This window comes from Pteropus alecto, unplaced genomic scaffold, assembly GCF_000325575.1.
Source record: "Pteropus alecto unplaced genomic scaffold, ASM32557v1 scaffold109, whole genome shotgun sequence".
In the NCBI taxonomy this organism is placed as follows: domain Eukaryota; kingdom Metazoa; phylum Chordata; class Mammalia; order Chiroptera; family Pteropodidae; genus Pteropus; species Pteropus alecto.
This window is the reverse complement of record NW_006494608.1, coordinates 4,548,833-4,562,930: the sequence shown is the minus strand read 5'-3', so window position 1 is coordinate 4,562,930 and position 14,098 is coordinate 4,548,833. Positions and strand designations below refer to the sequence as shown.

The following is a 14,098-nucleotide window of genomic DNA, read 5'->3' as shown; positions in this document are numbered from 1 at the left end:
CTATCTATCTATCTATCTATCTATCTATCTTTTCTCTCTTGACAAAGGAACAAGAGCAACACAATGGAGAAAAGATAGTCTTTTCAACAAGTGATTCTGATAAACTGAACATCCATATGCAACTTAAAAACAAAATTCAAACCTTTATTTTGATCCTCAAATTTTTGTTTTGATTTTTTCATTCAAAAATTTTTTATTTATTTTGTTTTAAAAATAGTGTGCTAGTTGTTTATTTAAATGGAGGAGAGATTATGTAAATATCTTTACATATTGGTATGAAAATTTGCTTTATCTACTAAATATCTCAGTTGAGATAAGAATGGTAATTTTTTTGTATATGTCTCAATATTTTAATATTTATTAAGCACATATATACTAGGAACTCTAAAAGAAAGTTGTTACTTTATTTGTATTTAATAAGGCTGAGGTTGACATATTGTGGCTTCCAGGCAGAATCTGAACCACTGCCTATGTTTACAAAAACAGTTTTATTGGAATACACCACATTCCTTTATGTATTATCTATGGCTGCTTTTGTTTAAAAAAAAAAGTAGAGGCGAATAGTTGCAACAGAGACTATATGGCCTACAAACAAAATATTTACTATCTTGTTCTTTCCAGAAAAAACTTTCTGACTTCTTTTCTAAGAAATATGTCATGATATAAAGGCATTGGCTATAGGACAAAAATATGTGAATGGAGTTAGGAATAATGTGAGAAAGGATACCTTGTGTAGCCAACAATGCCATGTCAGGTAAAGGAGGTAAGATCATGAACAAGGAGAAAGCTGGTCAAATGTGTGGGGAAAAAAGAATGACTGGCAATAAAGAGTTCATCCTAAGGGAAGATGGTGACTAAAGACAAGTTACTGCAGTATTGCAAATGAGCTGTGCCTGTTAGAGTGAAGTCAGTTGAGACAGTCTGCTTATAAATCATGTAAAAATCCTTGACAGAAAGAGACCTGAAAAGGAACAAGAATGGTATTGTGGCTGGAGAAAAATGTTAGGCAGAATAGGAAGGCAGAAATGCTTCATTTTTCTTGTGCTTCAAAAGAAAAACAGGTTGTTGGTAGTACAGTGATTGGAGAGAGACCTAATTGGTAACCACAGCCTCTCATTTTTCTGCCAGAGCCTACTGCTGCTTACTCCATCAAAATCTCAAAGCAAACATACATATTCACGATGATCATTAGTGGAGCTGATTTTTTAAAGGATTATCTGTTGGAGAAATGCTTATATTTGAGCAAAGGAAAGTGACATGACAGCATGGCTCTCTCAGTTGTAGGTTGGTAGTCCTGAACAGGTTTTAAAATGAGAATATGCATTATTCAAACAGGAGTTCTCATAGGTCCAAGGACAGACCACAGAGAGAGAATGCCATTGAAGCAGACGGTGTTCACCTGCATCCCATTATATAGAATTGCACGAGAGCCCAAATTCCAACCATCTGAGGGCTTTCTCTGGCAACTGGAACCCACCCAGTACAAAGACACGAAAATCTGGAAGTTCCAGAAAATGCCAACACCCACCCCAGCAGCCCTTCACAAATGACTAATGGGAGTGAATAAATCTCCAATTCCCATAGTCCTTAGGTGGGATAACCCAGAGGCAGGTGCCCCACTTGTTCTCCCAGAGTTCTTTTGTAGGATTGCGCTCCCATTCACCACAGTAGCACTGTCTTGGGAATATACCCTTTCCTGTGTCACTTTCCTATTCCCCTACCAATCCTGAGATCATCTTTAATCATTTACTTCAGGTCTCCTGGGAGAAGCCAAATTAAGGCAACTATCTATATTGAAGTGAGAGGCAGCATAAAATAGAACTATTAACTGAGAATATGTCTTAATTGTACTCAAGGGAAGAATATTGAGTAAAACATGTTCAAGTTTCTGGTTTGAAGAGCAAGATGAATCCCTAAGTATGAGAACAAGTAACAAAGATTGCTGACATATAGAAAAGATTGAGAGTATTTGAGATGGGTTTGCTGAGCTGGTTGGGATAGTGGTTTGGAATTAAAAACACAAATGACAGAAAGCAGTTCATTGAAGACCTATCACGTTTGGGAACAGATTTAGGAGCATCTAATATAGATTAGAAAATCTAGGTATTCAAAATCTAGATATACATGTATATTCAATTCAAACAACTTTTATAGAAACCAAATTGTATATCTTGTACTGTTAGAAACTTTGGGGCACGAAGTTGAGTAAATGAAGATTTCTGTCATCAAGTAACATGACAATAAGTAAGGCTTTAGAATTTTCAACATCTTTTTATAGTCATCACCTGTTTTATCAGTAATGCATCCCAGTAGGGGAGCCAGAGTAATCTGAAAGGAGAAAATCTGAAAGGTCAAGAGTGGCTGATACCCACAAAGATTGTAATGTGAGAGGTAAAGCTAGAATCCAGGACTTCTGAGGACTGGTTGAGTTTTTTATTTTTTTTTCTTTCTACCACTCTGCTCCTTTGCAATTAAAATGTTTAATTGGAGAATCAGAGAGGTACAGTGCACAAATGGAATAAATTTTCTCTGTTTAGTCAATTTTGTGTAGCAATTTAATAGCATTTAATTCAAAAGGTATTTGTAGAGCATTTACTAGGCAAAAGGAATAGTTTCTAATCTAGATAAGGTAAAGGGGACACATTTATGAAATAATAAAGAAATAAAGTAGTAGTACATTACATAGATTGATATAACAAGTACTGATGTGATCATTTATGTGTTTCAGACAAGGCCAGTATTAATGAAGTGGTACTGAGTCTAGGTGTCGAAAGTGTCAGTAAGTATGAATTGGTCTCCTGGGAAAGCTCTCTAAAAGGTCAGCATTTGAGCAAACATTACTGCATTGCTGGAATATGGCTGGTGGAGAAGAGGAATGGCAAGAGAGAGGCATCAGCATGGAGATGAGCAGGATATGAATGGAAGGCAATGGGCAGTAGTAGAAAAACATTTTATAGCTTTCTGATGAGTTTCTCAAAGTTTTTTGTTAAAAAACTATGACAAAAATATAAATATTAATAATAATTTAGTACACGGTAGTTTGCACAACTTTCCTGATCTTTGTCATATAATTGAATCTCAGTTCTTTCTGAATTTTATTTCTACTCAACTAGCATCTCATCCCTGTGCTTTATCTCATACCTTATTCTTGTCTCATCCTTACCCTCTCTCTAAGACTATACCATTCCTCATTTCATCTCTGAATTTCAACCTATACATGAGATGCACCCCATTCTTTATCTTCCAAGAAATTAGTTGTTAAGTTTCTAATTAATTGATAATTAGGTAATAATTAGTTAGACTAACTTGTTAACTTATTAATAACTAATAAACAATTAAATAATTATTTTGACTAATAAATAATTAGTCTAATTAATTACCAACCAATTAGTTGGTAATATTTTTAAAGCGGAAATTTTAATGGTTTAGTTTTGGTTATATTAAATAGTTCTTGTATCAAATACCTACATGAAAATGCTTTGTACTATTTTATATAATCTTGGTGACACAGCCAGGTAAATTACAGCATAGTATTTACGTATCATTACTGAAATCAAAGTTAGGTGAAGTAAAATTTGCTGTGATAAACATGTATTTACATGACCATGGGTTCCCATACCTCTATCCAACTACATTTATTTTAATGGGCATATAATATATTGATGTGGCTTTTAATGTTGGTGTCCCAGAGGCTTTTTGAAAGTGAACCAAAGTGAAACCCATAGTGGGGATGGAGAAAGAATGCAAGACAAATGAGTGTAAAGCCTGTGACAAAGAAAGGAGAGCAAAAGTCTGCTCAGCAGTAGGCAATGAACAAGGTGTCCAACTCAAAGTTAGGAGAGCGAGTGGTTTTTAGATTGGAAGACTAGAGGATTCAGACTTCTAGTAGTAAACTCCTTTTACATAGAGCATCACTTTATGATAGATAAACTACATCTCAATTGTTTCTTAAGGCTGATCAAACTTAGTAACTATCATGGATTAAAAATGGCCACAATTCTTTACCACCCTGCCTATCAAGGGATGGTGTCCATATCATCTCTCATATGAGCTCTGGGTTGGCCCTGTGACTTGCTTTGACCAAGAGAATATGCTGGAAGTGACATCGTGCCTGTTCTACAGCATAAGCCTTCAGGATCCTTGCATCTTTTGTGTTCGACCCCATGGAAGCCAGTAGTGTAAAATAGTACAATGACCCTCCTGAAAAGAGGGGCCATGTTTAGAGAGGCTCTGGAGAATGAGAGATTATAAAGGAATAGAGGACCAATGAGACACAGCTCTCCCAGCCACTCAGCTGAGGCATCAAACATGAAAGTGAAGCCATCTTAGGTCTTCCACGCTCATGAGCAAACCCAGTCAACACCACAGGGAAAACAGGTAATCTAACCCCAACAAACTTTACACTGACTACAAATCATGAGTAAATAAATGGTTGTTGTTCTATGTTACTAGATTTGGAGGTAGTTTCTTACATAGAAATAGGTAACTAAAACAAAAATTGGTACCTGGAACTAGGGTACTGCCGTTGTCAGTAAGCAAATAAATAAATGCTCTAAGATACATAGTCTTGACACTAGGTATGAGTCAAAGACTGGTAGGGTGACAAGGAAACTGTCAGTGGAGGCTGGAAAAGCAATGACAAAGTTACTAATAGAGGCTAGATACAAGACAATCCCTGTTGTGTAGAGAAAGAATTTTGTCAATACCATTTCCTGTGGTAATGAGAAAGATAGAAAATATATCAAATTAACTTGTGGATTTAGTTATGAAGATTTCTGGGCAGGATATTTAACATGTCATTTGGCTTCTTTCAGCAGAATGTGATAAGTTACTGTGAGAGAAATGAGCTAAAAAAAGAAATATAAGGTATGTAAGAAAAATCCAGAGAAAATCTAGAAGGCTCTGGACAGTCACTCCAGAGAGCAAAATGAGATATTGCCTCATGGCAAAGATCAAATCCAAGATACATTGAGTAGAATATGGCCTCAAAGTAAAAAGCCAATTAAGAATGTAGATGTGAGATGCTTGTTAAAATTCTGAAAGATTTAAGGCAGTCTCCTATACCCTCTAAGCAAGACAAAATGACTTCTAGATTCTTAAAAATATTGTCATATATTAGTATGACACACCGAAAGTAGAAAGGTTTGTTTGGCAGGAATTATGGATGAGGCTTTTAGTGCATGGAGTAAGCCCAAAAATATTCATAGAAAAACCAAAACGTTTTTAAGAAAATGACTTTAGACAAAGCATCAACAGCTTGGACTAAAATGGGCTAGAACAATTCAAAATACAAACAGGCCTATAGGCCCTCAATTTTCTATGTGCAAGAAACAGGCTAAAAGAACTATTTAACTGTAGGCATAGCCATCTGAACAGAAAATGTACTTCTCAGAGGATAGAGTCAAGAGAATAGAAGGCAGAATCAAGATCTGTAGAGAGCAATGGATGAAGAAAGCAAAACTGGGTCTCATCAAGGAACATTCTCTGTCCTGTGTACCTTGACAATAACTTTTTTGTATGTGACACAAAAATACATTAGCAACAAAAGCAAAAATCAATAAGTGGGCTACAAAAAACTAAAAGCTTCTGCACAGCAAAAAAAAAAAAATCAACAGAATGAAAAAGCAACCTACAAAATGGGAAAAAATATTTGCAAATCATATATTGAATGAGGGGTTAATATCCAAAATATATAAAGAACTCATGGAACTAAATAACAAACTAAAAAAAAAAAAATCTGATGAAAAAATAGGCAAAAGAGCTCACATTTCTTTAAAAAAGACATCCAAATGCCCAGGAGGCACATGAAGATGCTCAACATCACTAATCATCAGGAAAAGGCAAATCAAAACCCAAATAAGATATCACCTCACACATGTGAAAATGGCTATGATTCAGAAGACAAGAAATCAACAAAAGTTGGCAAGGATGTGTAGAAAAAAAAACCCTGTGTACTATTGGTGGGAATGTAACTGACTCAGCCACTATGAAAAGGAAAATGGAGGTTCCTCCAAAATTAAAAATAGAACTAACATATGATCCAGTATCCCTACTCTAAGTATATATCCAAAGGAAATAAAAACAGAGTATCAAAAAAGATATTTGTGCTCCCATGTTTATTGCAGTATTATTCACAATAGTCAAGACATGGAATAGATAATGGATAAAAAATATGTGGTATACATTATTAAGCCATGGAAAAGAAGGAAATCCTGCCATTTGTGACAACATGCATTGACCTTGCCAGCATTATGTTAAGTGGGATAAGTCACACAGAAAAAGACAATTACCATATGATATTATTTATACGTGGAATCTATAAAAGCTGAATTTGTAAAAGCAGAGTAGAATGGTGGCTACCAAAGGTATAAACTTGCAACTAATAGATAAATAAATTTTGGAGATTTAATACACAATACAGTGATTATATAGCGAACAATACAGTATTATAAAGTTCAAAGTGGCTAAGAGGCTAGATCTTAATTGTTCTCACCACAAAAAATAATCAATGTGACATGACAGAGGTGCTAATGCTATGGTGGCAATCATATTGCAATATTATTAATGTATCAAATCAACACGTTTGCGCCTTAAACTTATACAATATCGTATGTCAGTTATATCTCAACAAAAATATTTATGTGATGTGAGAATGATCTTGTGTTTATGTAAGAGAATATCTTTTTCAAAGAAAGCATAAATAATTAAGACATGAATTACTTTTTGCATATGCAACTTAATCTACCTACCTTTGTAAAAGTATTTTAAAATTTTATATTTATCCATCTCAGTCTTCATTTTTCCCAGTAAAGACATTTTTTTGGATATATTTGTACTTTAGAGAAGAATCTAAATTATCTCAAAATCCCCTTAATAAGACTTGGGATTTGCTAATGTGTGCTTTCCACACCAGAAAACCAGTTTATGAGTCTTCAGACTAAGATAAAATCTGGTTTCTTTTAAAATTTTTAAGTATATTTATTCTAATTTTCTACACAAGATAATCGTCATTACATTGAAATCATATATTATTTTTCTTTTGGAGAATTCTGACTTTATTATCTTGTTTTAGTAGTATTTTTCCTAATTATTAAATCTCTGCATCTCATTCTTCTATTGAAAATATTCTATCCTTGCTTTTTTTTTTTTTCCCGCTTGTTTATATCCTCACTTTCTGCAATTCTTTGGTCTTCCCCAAAGTTCTCTCTTACCCACACTCCCATGAGGTAACCATTTGCTTGATGCTCACAAGCCAAGAAAGATGGGCCAATTTTTCTTCCCAAAGCTCACATATACACATTCAATGATAAAAATCCTAATAATTTTTAATAATCAGTATTTCTAATAATCAGCTTTCTCCATGAAGTTTCAGTTCTTTTCATCCTTTCCTGTCCATTTGCAATTTAAAGAGGAGGATTGTACTCTTTTTCAGTAATTTATATTTAAAATAGGATTAGTTTAAATTCTTACATTAGAATTTCTCCCCATGTTATCAGACCCATGTCTTACCTTACTAGTAATCTTAACATAATACACTCATTTGTTTAGGGTTTGAGTACTTTAGAGCGAAAAGGCATAGTAGAGAAGCCACTTAACTGGAATCACTGAAGCTTAAGGTAGAGGAAACAACTTCCCTGAATAGAATATTGGATGCGGTCAAATGTGTTTTATAACTGTACTGAATTTTGAGTTTACTGTTCCCTTGCTTTTTTTAGAGTCAAATTTATGGAGGTATAATATATAGCCAATAAAATTCACCAATTTTAAGTGTACAGTTTGATAAATTTTGACAAATGTGTAGAGTCATGTAACCAGCACAAAAATCAATATATAAAACATTTCCATCACTTTAAAAAGATCTTTCATGAACCATGACCCTTTGTAAATGTTGCCTTCTTTCCAATCCCAGTTCCTGGCAATCTATGATCTATTTTCCATCCCTATGGCTTCACAGTTTGAAGAATATCAGATAAGTGGAATCATACATTACATAGACTTTTGTATCTGGATTCTTTCATTTAGCTTATTTGAGATAAATCTATGTTTTTACATGTGTCAGTAATTCTTTCCATTTTACTAAATACTATTCCATAGTATCAATGGACCATACTTTGTTTATCTGTTCAGCAGTTAATGAACAATGGGGTTCTTTCTAGAATTTTATTATGAAAAAGCTGCTATAAACATTCATGTATAGGTCTTTGTGTAGACATATGTTTTCATTTCATTTGGATAAATATCTAGGAAAAAAATGACTGTCATGTGATAAGAGCATATTTAATTTTATAAGAAAATAACAAAGTGTTTTTGCAAAGTGGTTGCATCATTTTGCATTCCCACCCGCAACATATAAATTTTCAGTTACACCACATACTTACCAAATTCAGTAATATCAGCTGTATTAATTTTATCAATTCTAGCAGGTGTGTAGTGGTATATCATTACAGTTTTATTTTGCATTTTTCTAATGGCTTATTTGCCATCTATCTATTATGTAAATGACTGTCCCAATATTTTGCCCATTTAAATATATCTGGTCATTTGTCTTCTTATTTCTCTATAACAGTTCATATATTTTTAAAACAACTCCTTTAACAAATATGCATTTCACAAGTATTTATTTTAGTCTCTTTTCACTATATTTTGAATTTAAATGCATTTTATATTTTGACAACCTATGTGACATGTTTTTCTTAAAAACAATGTCTCCACTCCAAGTAAATTAAGGTCAAGTAAATGAAGAGCTTAAGATAACATCAGTCCTCTTTGTCTTACTTCTGGTATATGGATGAAAAGCAGCAGCCAGTTCTGATGATGACGATGATAAATTAAAACTGCCAAATTTGTTAACTTTTTTTTTTCTAAACCATCTTTAATGAAAATCATATATGGGATCATACCACCCTCACGGTAGTCAGCAGAGCAACCATGCCATCTAGATTTATGTTTTCACCAATAAAGAACTAGTAGTTTTTTTGTTTTTGTTTAGCAAAGATGTGTTTGATTTGTTCTGCAGTCTCTGTCATAAAAGTTATACTCTTTCTGGTCTCTACTCAAATTTCTCTTCACTTTCATGTAATCTTTGATATACTTCTCATAGGCTTCTTTTGTGAAGCTGTTTTTCTGCAAGTGGTGGTGCATGATAATATCAACACCAATGATTATTGTGCTTTCAGGTACCTCCACCCTCATGTTCTTCAGTGGAGGCATTTCCACCAATGAGGAAGTCATCAATGTTACCTTCCATTCTTCTATCTTCCCCTCTACCTCCAGGCACCTTCATCTAGAGCTCCTGGATCTTATAGTTGTTGAAGAACATATATCTCTTCATGGCTGATTAGGTCCTGATGGATGATCATGATGGCGGCTGGAAGGAGACTAAAGTGGCCCTGCTAAGCTCTGAGTTCTTGGGGAGCTAAAGTAGCCGGAGAGTGCCCTGGGGCATAAGAAGGATAGGGGAGGAGGAAGGACAGGTAGAAAGGCTCCTTTCATTTTCTTTATTTTTATTTTTTTATATTTTATTTTTTCAATTATAGTTGACATGTAATATTATATCAGTTTCAAATGTATAGCAGTGATTAGACATTTACGTAATTTTTGAAGTCATTACCCCAATAAATCCAGTACTATCTGACATCATACATAGTTATTACAATACTATTGACTACATTCCCCATGCTATACCCTATATCCTCATAACAATTTCGTAACTACCAATTTGTACCTCTGAATCCCCTCCCCTTTTCCTCAGTCTCCCAATCAGACAACCATCAAAATGCTCTCTTTATGAGCTTGTTTTTGTTGTTTGTTTGTTTATCCTATTATCTAGATTCCCATTGACATTTGTATTTCTCTGTCTGACTTTCTCCACTCAGCACGATACCCCCTAGGTCTATCCATGCTGCTGCAGATGACAAGATTGCATTCTTTTTATGGCTGAGTAATATTCCATTGTACATGTATACCACTGCACCTTTATCCATTCATCCATTGATGGACACCCAGGATGCCTCCATATCTTGGCTACTGTAAATAATGCTGCAATGAAGATATAGTCATGTGTCCTTTCAAAGTTGTGCTTTGAGTTTGTTCAGATAAATACCCAGAAGTGAGATAGCTGGGTCTTTCTTTGTCTCTTGTTATAGCCTTTGTTTTAAAGTCTATTTTGTCTAGTATAACTATTACTACCTCAGCTATTTGTTTGTTTGTTTCTATTTTAATGAAACATCTTTTTCAGCCCTTTACTTTCAGTCTGTGTGTGTCTTTCAGTCTGAAGTGAGTCTCTTGTAGGCAGCATATGTAAGAATCTTGTTTTCTTATCCATTCAGCTACCCTATCTTTTGATTGTAGCATTTAATCCATTTACATGTAAAATAATTGTTGCTAGATGTGGTGTTATTGCCATTTTATTATTCTTATTTTTTTTCTTCTTCTTCTTAAAGAAGTTTCTAACTTTTCCTATAATACTGGCTTGGTGAAGATAAACTCTTTTACCTTTTCTTGTCTGAAAGCTTTTTATCTGTCCTTTGATTCTAAATGATAGTTTTACTGGGTAGAGTAATCTTGCATTTCATCACTTTGAATAATTGCTGTCAGTCTATTCTGGCCTGCAACATATCTGTTGAGAAATCAGCTAACAGTCTTATGGGAGCGTTCTTGTAGGGGAGAATGCTTTTCTCTTGCTTCTTTTAAGATTCTCTCTTTGTCTTTAACCTTTGGCATTTTAATTATGATGTCCTGGTGTGGGCCTCTTTGGATTCCTTTTTTTTAGGACTCTCTGCACTTCCTGGGCTTGTAGTCTATTTTCTTCACCAGATTAGGGAAGTTTTCAGTCATTATTTCTTGAAATAGGTTTTCAATTCCTTGCTCTCTCTTTTCTCCTTCTGGTATCCCAAATGCTATCCCAGAGGCCTCTTAAACTATCCTCATGGTTTTGGATTCTTTTTTTCTTATTGTTATTCTGATTGAGTGTTTTTTGCTACCTTATCTTCTAAATAACTGTTTTGATCCTCCACTCCATCTAATCTACTGTTAATTCCTCCTGGGGTATTTTTCATTTCAGTTATTGTAGTCTTCATTTCTAAGTGGTTCTTTTTTATGTTTTCTGTCTCCACCTTTACATTTTCTATCTCTTTGTTAAAGTTCTCATTGAGCTTTCTACTTTTCCCGTAAGTTCATTGAGCAACCTTATAACAGTGTTTTGAACTCTGCATCTAATAAATTGCTTGTTTCCATTTAGTTTAGCTTTTATTTTTATTTTTTATTTTTGGAGGGGGGGGTTTATTGTTGTTGTTTTTCATTTGGGACATGTTTTGTTTTCTTCTCATTTTGGCTGCCTACTTGTATTTTTTTCTACATATTAGGTAGGACTGCTATATCTCCCAGTCTTAGCAGAGTGGCCTTATGTAGTAGGTGTGTTATAGATCCCAACCTCAGAGTCTTCCCTGATCACTTGAGCTAGGTCTTCCAGGTATGTCCCTTGTATGAATTGTGTGTGTCCTCCAGTTGTAGTTGAGCCGTGGTTGCTGTTTCCTTGCCAATGGGAGGGATTAAATCTTGGGCGATTGGTTGTGATGACTGGCCATGACTAGTGGAAGAGCTGTTGTGCAGGCGCTGACCCTACAGAACAAGATTCCCCTTAGCAGGGCTCTGGTTCCTGCCCTGTCTGTCCTTTGGGCATGTCATCCTCAGATGTGGACCCACGCGATGCCCTGGCTCAGACCAAAGCCAGCCACCGAGCATGCAGGCTGGCTTTCTGGGAGGTGCCTTACCACAAGCCAAGTTTAGCTGCAGCCTGTGCCCTGCCTGGAGCCAACAATGCTGAGCTTGGAAATGCCTCAAGAGACCAAGCCATAAACTGAGGCTGGATGTTGCTGGGCTTGGGGCTGCTTAGCAAGAGGTAGGGGGAACACCAAGGCCAGATGTTTGTTTAAGTTTTGTAAACCTTTGAGAGATTTTAGAATAGTCCACAGCATGGACCAAAACAGGTCGTTTGTATGGAAAATATACCAGAAACTGCTTAGGTGGACCTACAAGTTGAGAGGGGAGGGGTCGCAGAATCAGCAGGCTGGGGAGACCTACGTTAGCTACATTGATAAAGATTGAGATATGGCGCCCACCTGGGTTTGCAATCTAGATGAGGGAGGGCTCGACAAATGAACAGTGGCCTCTGCCAGCATTTTTGCCCAGGAGAAAGCCTCTCCCCTCCCCAGGCCTCTCTCTGAAGCCAGACAACTCAGTTCCTCTCCATATGTCCCTGGCACCTCTTGAGCTATTGCCTCAGAGCTGAAGCTCAGAGTGAGTCCATCACCAAGTAAGTTCACACATGGGCCCCTTAAGAGGAAAGTCAGTGACTCCCTCAGCCCTCTATTTCACTCAGCCACAATCTTCACTGGTGTTTGCAGCCAGAAGTTGTGGGGACTTCTCTTCCTAGCACTGAAAATCTGGGCTGGGGAGTCTTGTGTGGAGCCAGGACTCATTCTTTCAGGGGGACCTCCTCAGACAAGATATTCCTCCTGATTCTCAATCACCACTCGCAAGTGTGGGACCAGCCAGTTTCATGTCTCTGCCCTTCCTACTAGTCTCAAGGTGGCCTCTTCTATGTGTCCCCAGTTGTGGGGCTTCTCTTCAACCAGACTCCAGGTGATTCCCAACAATGGCTATTCTGTAGTTTAGTTGTAAATGTGATGTGGTTATGAGAGGAAACAAGAACAGTGTTTACCTACTCCATCATCTTAACCGGAAGCCTTCTCATCATTTCTTTTCATTTTCTTAAAAGTGTGTTTCAAAGAGCAGATGTTTTAATTCTTAATGAAATCTATTTTTCTATTTTCTTTTATAGTTTATGCTTTTTTATGCCCTATCTAGGAAAACTTGCCTAGCCACAAAGCAACAGAGAATTTTTGTCTCACATTTTCTTCTAGAAGTTTGTAGTTAAAGGTTTTACAGTTAAGTCTATGATTAATTTGAATTAAATTTTGAATGGTGTGAGATATAGATTAAATTTTATCTTTTTGCATGTAAATTTCTAGATGTTCCTGCACCATTTGCCACAAATCAATTGATTATATATATTTATGTCCATTTGTGGATTCTCTGTATTATTCCATTGATCTTTATACTACACGTATGTTAATATGTACCTTTATAGAAAGCTTTGAAATTGGGTGGTATGTGCCCAGAACTTTGTTCTTCTATTTCAAGATTTTGTTTATCCATGCAAATCTTAAAGTTTTCTTATCAATTTCTACAAAATGGCCTGCTTAGACTTTTATTTAACTAAGTTGAATCTATAGATCGTTTGGAGGGAGAATTGACATCTACATTATTATGAGGCTTTCAAATTATGAACATATTATATTTTTTCCATTTATTTACATCTCTTTTAATTTTACTTAACAATTTTTTGTATTCTTAAGTGTAGAAATATTGCATAGCTTTTGTTAAATTTATTCCTAAATATTTAATGTTTTGGATATTAAATGTAATTGTTTTCTAAAATTGTATGTTTAATTGTTTGCTGCTGCTATGGGGATATACAGAAAGTTTCAGTGTACAAACCTTGCTAAATTCACTATTAAAATATGCTGTTTTGAGGTTGGTTTATTAGTATTTTACATGTACATCATCATATTATTGTCAAGGAATGACAATTCCCTTCTTCTGTTCTTATAGGTGTCTTATTTTTTTAAAACTTTCAATGTTAAATTGGGTAGAACCTCCAAGAAAAATGTTGAGTTGGAGTGATGAGAACAGGCAGCTATTTTAAGAGGAAAGTATATAGTCTTTTACCATGAAGTATAAAGTTAACAAGATATATTTTATAGATATTCTTTCTCAAATTGAATACTTTCTTTCTGTTTCTAGTTTACACCTAGCTTTCATAAATGGATGTTAAATACACAAACACATATATATGTACATATACACATATATATGTCTTTATACACATACATACACTTTTTTGCTGATTTGGTAAATTATAGTAATTTATTTTTGAATGTTAAATCAATTTTACATTTCTTGGCTAACCCCTTCTTGGTGATGATTTATTATTTTCTATACAGTTCTTGATTCAATTTGCTAATATTTGGCTAAG

The 14,098-nt window shown here is 35.1% G+C and overlaps 1 pseudogene; it reads right to left on the bottom strand.

Annotated features, from left to right (window-relative positions):
• Positions 1-8,745: 8,745 nt before the first annotated feature.
• Positions 8,746-9,359, bottom strand: LOC102895891 (annotated as a pseudogene).
• Positions 9,360-14,098: the final 4,739 nt, after the last annotated feature.